A 17,454-nucleotide genomic window follows, 5' to 3' on the forward strand; every position below is an offset into this window, starting at 1 on the left:
GGAAGGGAGCAGAGCATAAGGCTTGCCCTCCCCCGGCCCCGCAAGGCCTGTATTACTGCTGGAATTTGCTGCGTAGGGCTCTAGTCAGGGGACAATTCGTCCGTGGAGGTAAAGCTCAGAAAAATGCATCCAGACCGCAGCTCTACTGAGTGCTGAAATCTGGTAGCTGCAGCCATGAGAATATCCTGGGAGCTTTCCCAAATATGCCTGGTCCACTATGCCACGGTCATCTTTTGCTGCAGGACCTTGAGTCCCAGGGACGGGGCTGATTCTGGGACTCAGGCAGCTGGAGGCGCTGCCTGTCATTCAGGGCGATGGGGACCCGCTGTCAGGGAGCGGGGAGAACAGGAGGGGGTCTGCCGGAGGCTGCCAATCTGTGGCTGTTTCTCTTAGGAAAGGACCCGAGTCACTGACATGGGTTCAGTTCTCATATTCTCTTGCCTGAGGTGAAAGCTTTCGGGGACTCTTCTTGAAAAGCCAACAGCTGAATGTCTGCCTCTGTCCAGCTTTGTTCCAAGATGTCTGGCTTGACTGTCAGCCCTCCGGGAGCCCCTCCATGATTTCCCTTCTAAAAGAGACACCAACACTGGGAAGCCCCAGCCTTCTGTCCCCAAATACACTCTCCCAGGACAGATAAAAAACCTTTCCGTATATTGAGGCCGTTGTCCCTACCCTCCTCTCAACAAAAATTAGTTGAAAGTGACCAATAGAAAGCCACTGATTAGGGGCTCCTGGATGGCTCAGTGGGTTAAAGCCTCTGCCTTCAGCTCAGGTCATGATCCCAGGGTTCTGGGATCCAGCCCTGCATTGGGCTCTCTGCTCGGTGGGGAGCCTTCTCCCCCCCCCCCTTCTGCCTGCTTCTCTGCCTATTTGTGATCTCTGTAAAATAAATAAATAAAATCTTAAAAAAAAAAAGCCACTGATTCTCCCCTCCCCGCCCTATTTTTATCATGAAAATTCCAAAACATACAGAAAACTTGAGAGAATTTTGCAGGGAACTCCTTTCTATTTACCCCTTAGATGCTACAATGAATATTCTGCTAAATTTGCTTTCCTTTCTAAAATATTCTCCCATCTCTCCAGGCCACTGATGCTTGAGGTTTTTTTTAAGAGCGTGGCCTAAAAATTCGATTCATTTGCTTTTAAAACTTCAGTCCAGGAAACTTAACGCCTTGTTTAACGAATACAGAATAATTTAGTTCCATTCCCAATTGGGCTGCATGGAGGGAAGAGAGAAAGGAGGTGAGAAGAAAGTGAGGAGCGGGGGAGAGAGAGGAGAAAAGGGGCTGGGGAGGGCATGAAGACAGAGGGAAGGTCTCGGGGTCACAAATGAGCGTGGGCCCGGTCACTGGCAAGACTCACCGAGAGCCGGGGTGTAGAGGTACAGCACCCCATAGACAGCTGCTACCATTAAGGACGCCGCTGGCCTCCCCCTGCCGCAATGGGGACAGCCACATGTAGGCGTCCTGGGAAAGCGGAGCACGCTGTCATCATTCCTTGCAGACTTCCTGGCCCGGGGGCTCCAGCTCGGAAGACAGCTGTCAAATGGTAAAACAGAGCAGAGCCGGGATCTGGAGAACCGGACATCAGCTGTGAATCCCAGTTCTGTTGTGACCACCCACACGCCAGCCCTCGGACACTTCTTCAACCTCTCTTAGCTACTGTATTCTCATTTGGGAAATGGGCGCATGAGGAATAGATGCCTCGTGGGGCTGGTGGGCAGGTACTCTACACGCTTTATCTCATGCCGTCCTTGTAAGGGCTCCAGGAGTGCATTTTAGAAATGTGGGAACTGAAACGTGGGGGTGGTAAAGTCACTTCTGCAGGTGTGCAGCTGGTCACGGTGGGGACAGGCTAGGCCCCCCACTGCTCTGCTGCTCTCAGCACTGTGCCTGGTGCTAACCCTATTCGGCATGACTACACAGGCTTGTTACAGCAGGTTCTTGCAAGGTCAAGGTGGGACAACCCATGTGAAAAAGCTAGTACTTAATAATAATGCTGGGTCCTTAAAAGCCTTGCTGAATGACGGACCCATGTTGGTGAGCTCAACGAATGCTTGGTTCTTCAGCTGCTTTCCCTAATTGCTCTCCCATCCAAGTACTCACCAGGCCCGACCCTGCTTAGCTTCCAAAATCAGATGAGATCGGGTGCATTCAGGGTGGTTTGGCTGTAGACTGCTTTCTCTAATTTTTTTTTTTAAAGATTTTATTTATTTATTTATTTGACAGAGATCACAAGTAGACAGAGAGAGGCAGGCAGAGAGAGAGGAAGGGAAGCAGACCCCCACTGAGTGGAGAGCCTGATGTGGGGCTTGATCCCAGGACCCTGGGATCATGACCTGAGCTGAAGGCAGAGGCTTTAACCCACTAAGCCACAGGCGCCCCTGTTTTCTCTAATTGTTAATGCCATAGAAGCTTCCCTCTGATCAGAATAACCATGGAGGGATGGGGAATCTCCTTCATCCTGAATTATACAAATGCCAGGTTTAACAAACAAATTACAGGGAGCTGATTTTCTTTGGTTTCTGACCTCATTTGTATTAAAGCGACATTGAACCTACTATATATATATTTTTTGCCTGTGATCATACAACAGGAAAGCAGATGAGAAATCAGGATCTAGGGCAAGCCCTTCTTTCACCTGTCTATTCCAACCTGGTACTGGACTTCTCTGCTGTACCACAGGCAATCCAGTACCCAGGGCTGTCCCGGGAGAACAGAGCTGGGAGCCTCCTCACTCTCCTTCCCTTCGATAAGGCCTCTCCACACACTGGTTACTGTGGCATGCTTTTGCCTGGTGGTTGTACATCTTGTACTTGTGATGTACTTCCCTTCAAAACTTGTCAAATAACAACCCTATGAATTTATCTCTAAATGCAATGAAGAAGATACATAGACTAAAGAAAGATCATATATGGAAAAGTACTTTCAAACTTTCTTTCTTTTTTAATTTAATTTTATTTTTTTAAAAGATTTTATTTATTTATTTGACAGAGAGAGAGAGAGAACACAAGTAGGCAGAGAAACAGGCACAGAGAGGGGGGAAAACAGGCTCCTAGCCGAGCAGAGAGCCCAATGCAGGGCTCAATGCAGGGCTCGATCCCAGGACCCCAGGATCATGACCTGAGCCAAAGGCAGAGACCCCACTCACTGAACCACCCAGGTGCCCCTCAAACTTTCTTTAAAATTTCTGTACAAACTCAAGGTTTTAAAAAAACCTGCTTAATAGAGGTGCCTGGGTGGCTCAGTGGGTTAAGCCTCTGCCTTCGGCTCAGGTCATGATCTTAGGGTCCTGGGGTCAAGCACCGCATCGGGCTCTCTGCTCAGCAGGGAGCCTGCTTCCTCCTCTCTCTCTGCCTGCCTCTCTGCCTACTTGTGATCTCTCTCTGTCAAATAAATAAATAAATAAAATCTTAAAAAAAAAAACCCCAAAACTGCTTAATAGCCAAATAGAAGTAACCCAAGTGTCCATCAGCAGATGAAGGGATAAGCAAAATGGGGTACGTTCGTACAATGGGGTATTATTCGGCCTCGAAAAGGAGGGAAATTCTGACACACGCTACAACACAGATGAATTTTGAGGCTTTTATGCTGAGTGAAATAAGTCTCAAAAGGACAAACTTATGTGAGGCACCAGAGTAGTCTAGGCAATGGATCCAGAGTGTAGTAAGGTGGCTGCCAGGGGCCGGGGAGGGGAGGAAGGGAATCGAGTGACTGCTTCATGGGCACCAAGTTTCAGCTCTGCAAGATGTGCTGGGGGTGGGTTGTTGGTGATGGGTGTACAGACTAGACCTTTAAAAATGGTGAAGGTGGTATATGTTAGGAGTATCTTTTCCCCCGTTAAAAATAATTAACTAATTAAAAATAAGTTCATATGTTTTATGATGGTGATTTTTTAAAAAAAATTTTATTTAAATTCAATTAGCCAACATATGATGGTGGTTTTGTCTCATTTTTGCCTAAACCAGTTAAGAGGACACTATATCTTTCCCTTTTAGTAAGATCCAGAGACCAGAGCTGGGAAAGAGACACTCCATGAAAAGGACAAAGTCCCAGGCTCGAAGCCAGAAGTTAGGGCCCTTAGACTCACCTGGGGTCCAAAGGTGATTCCAAGGGCTCCCTGACTGCCCCTCCTTGGAGTGAGAGGAAGCAATAGTTTTGGGGACTGAGTGAGTGATGACCAACTGAAGAGTCTTAGGACTGAAGGGGGTTCACATGGCAGAGGGCCCCCCAGGTGGGACCTCAGCACCCTACTCGGTGAAACCAGGGGCTTGACACCACATGGGAACCTACCTCTCAGCTCCTTCTAGCTCTAACAAACTGTCACCATCTACAAAGAAATGACTCAGCCCATACACCTTTGCTTTTAAACAAGACCCCATTAAGCCCGTCCCTCAAGTCTCAGGGATATGCGATGTTTCAAGAGAGAGCAGAAAATCTCAAGTTAAGTGTTTACAATTCGCCTCTGTGCGTGTAAACACTCAACTGTGTTACCATTCCTCGTCCTCTCTCTGGCTCTCTCTCTGTTTGTGTGTGTGATGATGATTTAAAATATCAGCAGATCCCTACAGTCTCTCTCTCTTTTTTTAAAAGATTTTATTTATTTATTTGACAGATAGAGATCACAAGCAGGCAGAGAGGCAGGCAGAGAGAGAAGGAGGGGAAGCAGGCTCTCCGCTGAGCAGAGAGCCCGATGTGGGGATGGATCCCAGGATACTGGGATCATGACCCAAGCTGAAGGCAGAGGCTTTAACCCACTGAGTCACCCAAGCGCCCCGCAGTCTCATTTTTGTATCATGGAACAATACATCTCCTTTCAGCTTTTCATTCCCAGGACAAACTAATGCTGTTTTTTTTTTTTTTTCTTCTCTTTTTTTCCAAAGGCTAACCCTTTTAGCATGTCATTATGACCGGTTGTAATTTCCATTCCTGTGTGTTCAGGATGGATGTAAAGGAGTTAAAAGCTTTTCCTTGCCCTTCATGACCTCTTTCCCAAAGGTGAAATTTAACTTAATATTACAGCAACAGTTCCGCAGGTCACGTCCCACATGTTGATGTCCCCTTCACACATCCGCACAAGCCGACGGACCAAACCGCAGCTACCGGCTGTCCTCTTCCTGGCTGTTGAATCTCCTCCTGTGCAATCTGGAAAGGAGGGTCCTAGCCTGGCTCTCTTGGTCCACGGCTGCAGCCTCAAGCCTCCTACACCTGTACAATGGGAATAAAAGTGGACTTTGGAGTTGTAGAGAAGAGAAAATGAGGTGACCTCTTTAACCGTCGGCTCCCCACCTCTTCCTTCCAGAATTTCTTCCTGGTCTCTTTCTCCTTGTCTTTCTTTCTTATTCTTACCAAGGGAAACACTGTGGAGACCACAGTTAATAGAGCACACCCTTCAATGACAAGGCATTTGTTTTATTTTGGTTTTGTTCCCTGGGTCACTTTTCCTGATTTCTGGTCACAGCCTGGCCATTGGTAATTGGTCATTTGTCAGTTGGTGCACTGACATCTGCGTACATGGCCTACTGTCACCAGCATCTCCGTCTTTCTTCTTGAGTTTAATAACATTTTCCAATTCCTACCAGCTAGCCTAACTGCATCCCAGCAAATCTGCGGGTCTCCTTCATTAAGGAATTTTGCAGCAAAATCCCTTCAACTGGCTGGGAGGATTTTGCTCGCTTTGGTTTGCCCTGAGCTTCGTCCTTTCCCCTCTCTCATTAAGAGACCCTGTGTAGGGGCGCCTGGATGGCTCAGTGGGTTAAGCCTTTGCCTTTGGCTCAGGTCATGATCTCAGGGTCCTGGGATGGAGCCCCTCATTGGGCTCTCTGCTCAGCAGGGAGCCTGCTTCTCCCTCCACCCCCCCTCCCCACCTACTTGAGATCTCTGTCAAAAATATAAATAAAATCTTAAAAAAAAAAAAGAGAGAGAGAGAGAGAGAGACCCTGCTTACATCTACACCTCCAATTCTGTTTTCACATTGGACCAGCCCTTTTGGTGAACATTTTCACCAGTGGCGTGCCTAGGACTTCACTCAACATCAAACTGTTTCCTTCGAGTCAGAAACAAAAACGGCTCCTTTGTTCAAAAGTGCCTTCATTCTCTTCCTCAGGCTTCTCCCACCCCCACCCCCGCCCTGGCTTTGTACTTTGTACCGAAGAGCAGCTGTACCTTCTGGAACAGTCCCGAACTGTCTTATGCTGCGCAATGCAGAGAATGCACTTTCTCGTAATCGGAAGTTGCTGGCAGAGCAGAAAGAAACAAAAAACAAAAGCTGCATTTCAGGAACTTCATTTAGTGAAATATACTTCCTTTTGATAGCAGGCCAGCTAATTTCTTCAGCAGGCAATGATATTTTGAAAGTAAATGACTATGGGGGGAGGGAGGGAGTCAGTGAAGGGAATCAATAAACCAAATCAGGTCCACTTTCAAGGGATGTTGTCCATTCATTCATGAAACTGTAGGAAAGAGATAAATTCAACGGTGAATGCCATATATTACCATAACAACTTTGTTCCCTGTTTCTCATATAGAGGAGAATTAAAAAACCCCCAAAACCCACCTGTATTTGATGACAAAGGAATTGTTACAGATTACAAATGTTTTACAGGGTATATTAATATTAAAACAAATCTAATCTCTTACAAATGCACAAAATAGACCCTATATTAAAACCTTGAGATTATCTATATGTTTCCTTGCTTGATACTGAAGGGTCTTTAAATCCGTGTATTAAGATTACAAGGAGATGCATAGGAATTAAAAGGTCATTTGGCAGATGCTGGCGAGGATTCGGAGAAAGGGGAACCCTCCTCCACTGTTGGTGGGAATGCAAGCTGGTGCAACCACTCTGGAAAACAGCATGGAGGTTCCTCAAAATGTTGAAAATAGAACTACCCTATGACCCAGCAATTGCACTACTGGGTATTTACCCTAAAGATACAAACATAGTGATCCGAAGGGGCACGTGCACCCGAATGTTTATAGCAGCAATGTCTACAATAGCCAAACTATGGAAAGAACCTAGATGTCCATCAACAGATGAATGGATAAAGAAGATGTGGTATATATACACAACGGAATACTATGCAGCCATCAAAAGAAATGAAATCTTGCCATTTGCGACGACGTGGATGGAACTAGAGCGTATCATGCTTAGTGAAATAAGTCAATCGGAGAAAGACAACTATCATATGATCTCCCTGATATGAGGACATGGAGAAGCAACATGGGGGGTTAGGTGGATAGGAGAAGAATAAATGAAACAAGATGGGATTGGGAGGGAGACAAACCATAAATGACTCTTAATCTCACAAAACAAACTGGGGGTTGCTGGGGGGAGATGGGGTTGGGAGAGGGGGAGGGGGTTATGGACATTGGGGAGGGTATGTGCTATCGTGAGTGCTGTGAAGTGTGTAAACCTGGCGATTCACAGACCTGTACCCCTGGGGATAAAAATACATTATATGTTTATTAAAAAAAAAATTGGAAGGGGAGGTGAACCATAAGAGACTATGGACTCTGAAAAACAACCTGAGGGTTTTGAAGGGTCAGGGGTGGGAGGTTGGGGGAACAGGTGGTGGGTAATAGGGAGGGCACGTTTTGCATGGAGCACTGGGTGTTGTGCAAAAACAATGAATACTGTTACGCTGAAAAAATAAATAAATTTAAAAAAAAGGTCATTTGGCTTTTTCTTATATAGTTTCATCCAAGAATTCATCAATTATCTTGTTTCCTCCTCATTTGAGATTAGCAAACTATGATATACACAGTAAGTGATATGCTTTATAACACACAATTCAGCATGAAAACAATACACAGAACTGTTGATTTTAACATCTATTTTAACTAACTTCTGAGTACCAAATTACATTATTTTCTATTCAACAAATATTTTTGAGCGCCCATTATGTGCAAGCATTGCATACACACTATGGGAGAATACAAAGAAATGTAGAATAGTCCCTTCCCTTGAAGACCATTCCACATCCAAGAAGACAGGACACCTATAATGACTTGAAAACACTAAAGTCTTATTTATGAGAAATAAGGTGATGTGTGCATGACATACTTTCAAAACGTTACCAAAATCCATGAACATATTTTAAAAATTCAGGATGGTACAAGAGCACTGTGAAACCCAATTCCCCTCCCCAGTTCCCCCAGCTCTTTCCCAAAAGGCCATCTCTGCTACGTGTTCCTTGTGTATTTCCAGTGATGATATAAGCAGATACAAGTATATACATAAGCTTACGGATCACCACATTCATCACTGATTTCTTTACACAAATTTCTAACCCACATTTTAAAAGAAGGTTAACCTAGAACAACTAGCCATTGTTTAGTAATCTCAGGGGATGATCAGATCCATTCATTTGGATGGCTAAATGAAAAAACCATTCCTCTCCGGTAGGACATTTCAATTTTTTACTATATGAAATAACGCTGTGTGAAACATTTTTGTGATCCAACCTTTTTTTAGGCAGCTTTTAATGAATTAAAATTTCATATTTTAATTCATATTTAAATGAATTTAAAATTCATATCCATAGGTGAATTAGGAGGTCAAGTCCTTATAGGTATTACCAAATTGTATTCGATAGCTATTTACTCCCAGCAGCACCATCAGGGATCATTTCATTTTTTTCCACCTTTGCTAACATAATCTCATTGGTAGATGGAAAACATAATCTCATTGTTGCTTCAGTTTGCATTTCTTTGAATTAGTGAGGTGGGATGTTTTTCCAGATGTTGGCTAGTCATTGTAGACTGTTTTTGAGCATTTTCTGGTAGGCTCCTTTGCATATTTAACTGTTGGGGTTTTTCTTCCTGAATCTTATGATCTCTTTAAATATTAAAACTATTAATTCTCTTCCTCATTATTAATGAATAGTTCCCCTCATCTAGTGTTTGCCTTTCGAGTTTTGATTTAATTAGCTTATTTTTGGCCCAGAAGATGTACATTTTTATCTGTTCACTGCTATCCATCGAGTCATTCATAATTCATTTCATTACCTTTGAGGCTAGAATAACCTACTTATTACATCCTTTCAAGAACTGTGTAGAGAGGAAGGGAAGTCCACCTTATGTCTATAGCCTGTCAACAGGGGAGTTTTCTAAGCATTCACCTGTAGAGGTAGGTTGACGATTCATTCTCTCTTTAGGTCTGATGTATGTGAATCTAAGAAAACATCTTAGACATCCTTTTTGAAAGGACTTTGCCTTATGGTGCAACTTCCAGTTGGGAAGCTAATCATGTGGAGTTGTGAAGTGCCATTATCTTTCTTTTCTCTTTCTCTACGACCCAGAGTTGAAAATTGCTGTTGACTTTGTTTCTAGCCTCTCAGTGTGTTCATCTCAAATCCTTTATTCAAACAGTTCTTCCTGTTCTCTTGGCCACCATTAAAAATAAATCTGAATCTATCAATCAGTTCTTCAGAGAAATAGAACCAGTAGGACACACACACATCCTCGTCATCATCATCATCCTCACCATCATCTCTCTATCCAGACAGGTTTAATCAGTTGGCTGAGGTGACTGGTTGGGGGAGTGGTTAGCAAGTTGGAAATCCAGGCAGATTTCCATGTTACAGTCTTGAGGCAGAATTCCTTCTTTGGGAAACCCCAGTTTTTGCTCTTAAGAGCTTCAGCAGATTTGGGGAGGCATTTTTGAGAGTAATCGTTATTACTTAAAGTCCACTGATTGTAAGTGTTCATTACATCTATAATACTCCTTCACAGTGACCTCTGGGCTAGTGTTTGACCAAACGGGGCACCATAATCTAGCCAAGTTGACACATGAAACTAACCTTCAAAGTGATCCTCCCATTGGATTGATTTCTTTCTCAGTCTGTGCTTCTATGACCCTATAAGCTTATTTGTGAGTGCGTAGTCTACTAGGGTTTATTAAACCTATTATAAGATTTTGATAGTATTCATTTGTGAATACAATCATTGCCAGAATGTTTCTATGGCTGGTTCGCTGGCTATACAGATGTTCTGCTCCAAAAGCTGGATTGAATTGAATGCCATTCTAGGAATTAGGAATACATTATGTCTAGCTTTGACAATATGGTTATTAGAGACTTTTGGATCTAGTAGGACATGTGGTAAGAGGAAGAGTTGAATGTGCGGTTTTGTACACATTGTCTGGGGGTGGTATGGAGGCTCTGGCTAAAACATCAGCTCTGCCCCTTAATAGTCTTCTTCTTTTTTTTTTTTTTAAGATCTTATTTTTATGTGTCTGAGATAGAGAGAGAGTGAGAGAGAGCATGAGCAGAGAGAGCAGCAAACTCCCTGCTGAGCAGGGAGCACAGTGGAGGACTCGATCCCAGGACCCTAAGATCATGACCTGAACTGAAGGCAGCTGCTTAACCAGCTGAGCCACCCAGGCGCCCTGCACCTTAATAGTCTTGAGGGAACAAGGCAAGACCTGGGAAAGGGAGGCTAGAGGCATTAGTTGGCTGGGGTGCCACCAATTCAGAGAAAGAATACGGAGCCAGATGTGATAACCTGCAATGGCGACCACACGGGTACAGGGCGGGTGAGAGGTGGGAGCTATGCCATCCTGGTAATGGGAATGAACTAAAGCCGTAGTTGCTGCCGAGCTGATCATGGAGACGAGCTTACGCCCAAGGATTGCAGTTGAGTGAGACAAAGGCCTCTGCCACCAGCACTGGCAAGGGGGTAAGGAGATCCTGCTTCCACGTACTTGTGTGAGCAGAAAAAGTGAAGCTGGGCCGGCTTCTCCCTCAGGCTATTCAATAGGACAGGCCAGCCCCTGTTCTCCTGCAGACACAATTCCTGGGAGTAAGAACAGTCACGATCACCCGCCTAAGAAACGAAGAATCTGAGGTCAGAGTGGGTAGGTCTCTTGCACAATGCCATGTGGTTATCTGTTAAGAAAAATGTATTCATATGTGTTATTGCTTGAATTGAGTCCATCCCCCCCCCCCCTAAATTCATGTGTCAAAATCTTAACCCTGGTATCTTAGAATGAGACCTTATTTGGAAATAGGGTCATTGCAGATGTCATTAGGTAAGATGACATCCTCCTGGAGTAGGGTGGGCCGCTAGTCCCACATGACTGGTGTCCTTGTAAAAAGGGAAAACTGGGACACAGGCTTTGTGCACAGGGAGAGCACCGTGTGAAGACAATGTAGAGATTGAACAATGCTTCCGTAAGCCAAGACACAGCAAAGATTGCCAGCAACCCCCAGAAGCGAGGGGAGATGCATGGAACAGATTTTTCTAACAATCCTCAAAAAAAGCCAACCCACCGACATCTTGATCTTGAAATTCAAAACCGTGACAGCATAAATTTCTGTTGTCAAGCCATTCAGTTGGTGGCAATTTGTTACAGCAGCCCGAGGAAACTAATACAATATGAAAACATCTATTGCTCTTTTTGTTTGTTTTTAATGAAAAAACATCTTGGAAACTGATTCAACTTCTTATTTTAAGTGAGAACAGGTTTTGCTTAGCAAGTGCATAAACAGAAGTTCTTGCAATTTAACAAAAATGATGGCACGAAAATTTGGACGCCGAGTATATATGTATCCTGTAAAGAAACCAAAAGATTTCTCGATGAGATACTCTGAAGGCAAACATTATTTTCCATTTATCCAGTCACAGGTGAAGATGTTTCGACTCCCCACAGAAACTCGGAGAATCACTGAGTTAGAATCACAATCCTGGATTATTCAGAAAGTTCAGAGACTTTCTCTGTAAGGGGAGTAGTCACCCAGCATTCATCCTCAGACTAAATTATATTTGTTTGCTTTTTATTTTCCTAAGCACTTTAAAAAAAAAAGGTTTTATTTATTTATTTGACAGACAGAGATCACAAGTAGGCAGAGAGGCAGGCAGAGAGAGAGGGAGAAACAGGCTCCCTGCTGAGCAGAGAGTCTGATGCGGGGCTCAATCCCAGGACCCTGAGATCATGACCTGAGCTGAAGGCAGAGGCTTTAACCCACTGAGCCACCCAGGCGCCCCCCTGAGCACTTTTTTAAAAAACAGCAATTTTAAAACTTACACTGAAATTCCATTTGAAAGAGCTGAAAGTTTGGTTTCTTTTATTGAAACACAGTTGACATATGATATTATATTGGTTTCAGATGTGCAACATAGTGATTCAACATTTATATACATTATGAAGCGATCATCACAATAAATCTAGCTACCATCTGTTACCATACAAACTTGTTACATATTATGGACTATATCCTTCTATGCTATACATTGTATCCCTGGGTCTTATTTATTTTGTAACTGAAAGTTTGTACTTTTTAATCCCCTGTCCTTATCTTGCCAGTCCCACAACTCCTTCTCCCATCCGGCAACCGTCATATTGTTTTCTGCATCTACGAGTCTATTTCTGTTTTTGCTTTTGTTTTTTTGAGAGAGAGAGAGTTTGAGCGAGTGAGGAGCAGGGAGGGGTAGAGAGAGAAAATCTCAAGCCTATTTGGCACTGGGTAAGGGGCCGGATGTGAAGCTTGATCCCACAACCCTGAGATCATTACTTGAGCCAAAATCAAGAGTCAGACACTTAACCGACTGAGCCAAGCAGGCACCCCTATTTTTGTTTTGTTTTGTTTTTTAGATTCAACATACAAGTGAAATCAGATGGTATTTGTCTTTCTCCATCTGACTTATTTCACTTCATTCATCCAGATTGTCACAAATGGCAAATTTTCATTCTTTTTTATGATCTTTATCCATTCATTCATTGATGGACGCTTGGGTTCTTTCCCTGTCTTGACTATGGTAAATAATAGTGCCCTGGCTGGCTCAGTTGATAGAGCACATGATTCTTGATCTTGGGGTAGTGAGTTCAAGCCCCGCGTGGGGTATAGAAATGACTTAGGAATAAAATATTAAAAAATAATAATGCTGCAATGAACAGGGGGGTGTCCATATCTTTTCAAAGTAGTGGTTTTATTTTCTTTGGGTAATACCCAGAACTGGGATTGCTGGAACATATCCATGGTCCCATTTACAACTTTTTCAGGCGACTCCATGCTATTTTCCGCAGTGCTGCCCTGATTTGCATTTCCATCAACAGTGCAAAAGGGTTCCTTTTCTCCACATCCTTACCAACACTTGTTATTTTTTGTCTTTTTTAAAAAAAGATTTTATTTATTTATTTGACAGAGAGAGAGAGAGACAGAGAGAGAGAGAGGGAATACAAGCAGGAGAGTGGGAGAGGGAGAAGCAGGCTCCCTGCTGAGCAGAGTCCGCTGCGAGGCTCCATACCAGGACGCCGGGATCAGGACCTGAGCTGAAGGCAGTCGCTTAACCAACTGAGTCACCCAGGTGCCCCTTTTTGTCTTTTTGTATAGCCACCTCTGGGTGAGGTGATACCTCGTTGTGGTTTTGATTTATGGGGACATTCATTTGAGTGAAATTTTTTTTTTTTAAGCATGCTGGTTCACGGATTGAAAGAATAATTAATCGTCTTTCCATAGGGTCAGCAGCAACTATCCAACAGAAAGTTTTCCCCTAGATCCCTGGAGAGAGAGACCTTTAACGTCTTCTGTCATTACACGGAATAATACAAAAGATGCAAAACTGATAGAAATACAAACACAGCTAGAAGGAAGAATTTTTTGGTGAAATCTATTGATGGGGAAACTCAAGTATCAAGTCAAGATAGAGGTCCTGTTTTGGGGATGTCTGGCTGGCTCAGTCAGTTGAGCATCTGCCTTCAGCTCAGGTCCTGTCTCTGGTTTCTTGCTCAGTCAGTGGGGAGCTTCCCTTTCCTTCTGCCTGCTGCTCTCCCTGCTTGTGCGCACTCTCTCTCTGGCAAATAAATAAATAATATCTCCTAAAAAAATAAAAGAAGTCCTGTTTTGGAGTTTTTTTAAAGTTTTGTCTGTTTTTTGGGGTTTTGGGGTTTTGTTGTTGCTATTGTTGAAAAAAGCAAAGGGTCATAAGTAGTCAATCACATTTACAATATGTAAACCAAAGGTAATTTGAACCATTCAGAGCTACTTTGGAAGTTTTAGCCTATTCTGTTGTCCTATAAAATCCAAGGGAGGACTTTGGGCTTGAGCACTGTTTAGGGGCCGGAAATGAAAAGTCACTTTGTTTGGTTATTTACTTTTTCATCTGAAAATGAAATACCATTACTGACAATCTTGCAGAAAGAGCAGGAAGAAAAATATTTGGAGAGTATTTCCAAGCTAATGCATACCTTTTAAAATTATTTTCTAATTAGATAAACTACATGTTGTTTTAATGCATTTTTCAAAAAAGTAATTTCTGTTGCAAATATTTTCTTCATAGAATAATTGATTCCAGGCTCCACATCATCTTGGTCGTTATCACCAAGATGACTGCTAACCTGAAAATGCTTGGATGATGAGAAAAATGCCACCAAAATGCCTCAAAGGAGTGGCCATTGACTCTCATGTGTTGGAATTCAAAAGCATCCAAAATACTCTGAAAGACCAGGAAACTGAAGAAATAGGGGAAAAAATATGTGAAAGATAGTAGAAAGCAACTGAGTCAGAAGACGGACTAGGTTTCCCACCACTTGTCCTAGTGCTGGGCCCAAACACAAGTCAGCCAGCAAAGTGACTAAAACGGCATTATCTTACAATTTCCTAGTGTTGTGGGTCCACGAGACTTCCCCAAGCTTCGAAAATTTACTAGGAGGACTCGTAGAACCCAGAATATAGTCATATTCACAGCTCTAGTTTATCACAGCAAAAGGTTGCAAAACAAAGTCAGCAGAGAGGAAAGGCTCTGAACTTGGCTCAGACCCCACTTCACAAACAGGGCTGGTATCATGGAGAGAAATCATGTCTACACGGGTTTGTTTTGTTTTGTTTCGGTTCCACCCTCCGTGTTGACTTGGCTCCATCTCTTTCAAGGCCAAACTGCAGAAACATCACCTCTGTTCCACCGCCCACATCTCTTCTTGCCTCTCCTCCCCCAGCAACAATAGCTGAGTCTCATAGCTTGGAAGACACACCAGGCACGGTCTGAGGACTTTATGTATTTACGTGACTAATCCTCAAAGCAACCCAATGAGGTGGGTGTTATTACCTCCATTTTATTTTCAGATTTTATTTATTTATTTGACACAGAGAGAGAGAGAGACAGTGAGAGAGGGAATACAAGCAGGGGGAGTGAGAGAGGGAGAAGCAGGCTTCCCGCCGAGCATGGAGCCCAATGTGGGGCTCAGTCCCAGAACCCTGGGATCATGACCTGAGCTGAAGGCAGATGCCTTCAGCTGAGCCACCCAGGCGCCCCTTTTATCTCCATTTTTAAAAAGAGAGGATAGAGGCACAGAGGGTTGAGCAGCCTCTTGAGGCCTTACAGCTAATAAGCGGCACAGCCTTAATTCAAAGCCCTACAGTCTGGCTCCAGACCCAGCTCCCAGCTCCTGTATACACTGCCTCTCAGAATTAACATACCCTGGGGTGCACGCAGTCAGGCCGTCGTGGCCCTACCAGACCCAGAGAACAGCAGGAACGCTAGAGAATCAAAGCCAGCCCTCTGCTAACTGCAACTCTTTCCTTACAGTCATTTCCAAGTCTCCCAAACAGCCTTGACTAATGTTCTCAACAGTGACCAAACAAGCCACAAAATCCTGAAGTGCTTCATGAACTCTTAAAGAGCAGGTAGAACAACGTGAATGGATTTGTGACTGAACTGTATGTTTAAAAATGATTAAGGTGGTAAATCTTATATGCAGTTTGCCACAATTTTTATCTATCTACCTATCTATTTATTTTTTAAAGATTTCACTTATTTATTTGTCAGAGAGAGCACAAGCAGGGGGAGCAGCAGGCAGAGGGAGAAGCAGGCTCTCCACTGAGCAGAGAGCCCGAGATGGGACTCTGTCCTAGGACACTGGGATCACGACCTAAGCCAAGGGCAGACACTTAATGGACTGAGCCACCCAGGCGTCCCTTACTCCAACTTTTAAAAACCAGACATAGGGGCACCTGGGTGGCTCAGTGGGTTAAAGCCTCTGCCTTCAGCTCAGGTCATGATCTCAGGGTCTTGGGATGGAGCCCCACATCAGGCTCTCTGCTCGGCAGGGAGCCCGCTTCCTCCTCTCTCTGCCTGCCTCTCTGCCTACTTGTGATCTCTCTCTCTGTCAAATTAAAAAAACAAACAAACAACCAAAACAGACAATTTCATGCAAAGCACTTCTGGAATATATGCTAGCGTGTAACGGATACCCCTTCCTTGTGCATCTAAGTATTTATTTATTTAATAAATAAATACAATACTTACTTGGGGAAAGAGGGTTTAGTTTGCTTGACTCTCCGTGCTGAACTTGGGAGCTCACAGATAAAGCTGTATTTGCTAATCCCTGCTCAAAGTGCAAGTCTGCAGATAAACTATTGCTAATTATTATTCCTTTTCATGTTTGTCACACAATGCTGTTTGAAAAGTGTTCTATTCCTACGTTATCTCATCAGATGATCGGTTGTAGTGAATTGCCCTGCAAAGAAAATGTAGCAGATATAATCATCTATATTGTATGGCAGAGGAAGTGATGGGGGTGAGGCCCGGGAAGCCCTGGTCTTGAAGCTTCTAAATGGCCGAGTTGAGGTCAGAACCAAAGCCTTTTTGTTACCACCGTCCCTTTTCTCCAATTCTCTAATCCCAGGAAGGCTGGAGTGAGGGGAGCCAAGTGAGACACTTGCCTGGGGCACAAAATTTAAGAGGCACCAAATCAAGACAAATTACGGTTTAAGGTAATATTTTTATAAGTTAAAATTAATGTTAAAATAGTTCCCAATGAACAAAATACCAAAATTGTAAACGCAGACCTCTGTTTGCTTATTTTACAATCCTGCATTATTGTGCAATGGGAACAGTTGTTTCCCATCAGCCTGAGAAGTTCCCAGACCCACGAGGCCAACTCCTCCTTGTCAGGTGGTGGTTATGAGGGTGGCCAAGAGGGTGCAGACAAGTGGGTGAAGTGGGGTTCTCTAGAGATTCATGATCTTTTACTGTAGAGGAGGTTCAGAACCCGCCTGGGGTCAGATAACCAGAGAGAATGGTCAAGTTCAGGTTGGATCCCAAAGTTCATGGTGCCAGGGACCCTGTGCTTTGCTTGCTGCTGGGTTGCCTCTATCCACTCTGCCTTCCTAGTGCCTACAAGTAACAAGGTGAAAACACCCATAAAGGAGTCACTCTACTGCGCACTGAAAATTATAAGAGCCTAAGTGAAGTCCCAAGGGGTGCCCAGGACGGAGATACTTATGGTTGGCCAGTCAGGGGCGATTGCATAACACGCCAGCCATTCCAGAGATTCTATCAGAGTGCCAGGGGCAAAGAACTATTTTTTACCACCCACATACAGGGTGTGTCCTACTTTGAAGGAACTCTAATAAATGGAAACCTATATTTACATTAAAAGTACATTAAGCTGTGATTATTTACTTGGTTTAAATCATGTCAAAGCCCATTCAATATCAAGTTCTCCTAATCTATT

The 17,454-nt window shown here is 43.7% G+C and overlaps 1 long non-coding RNA gene across 1 annotated transcript; it reads right to left on the reverse strand.

Annotated features, from left to right (window-relative positions):
• Positions 1-4,051: 4,051 nt before the first annotated feature.
• On the reverse strand, positions 4,052-16,404 carry LOC123944253. The gene is made up of 3 exons (XR_006818765.1): positions 16,245-16,404; positions 6,165-6,451; positions 4,052-5,207 (listed from the first exon to the last, which is right to left on the reverse strand). It is a non-coding gene; the product is annotated as an uncharacterized LOC123944253 (long non-coding RNA).
• Positions 16,405-17,454: the final 1,050 nt, after the last annotated feature.

The sequence above is a fragment of the Meles meles genome, chromosome 6, assembly GCF_922984935.1.
Source record: "Meles meles chromosome 6, mMelMel3.1 paternal haplotype, whole genome shotgun sequence".
Taxonomy (NCBI): Eukaryota; Metazoa; Chordata; class Mammalia; order Carnivora; family Mustelidae; genus Meles; species Meles meles.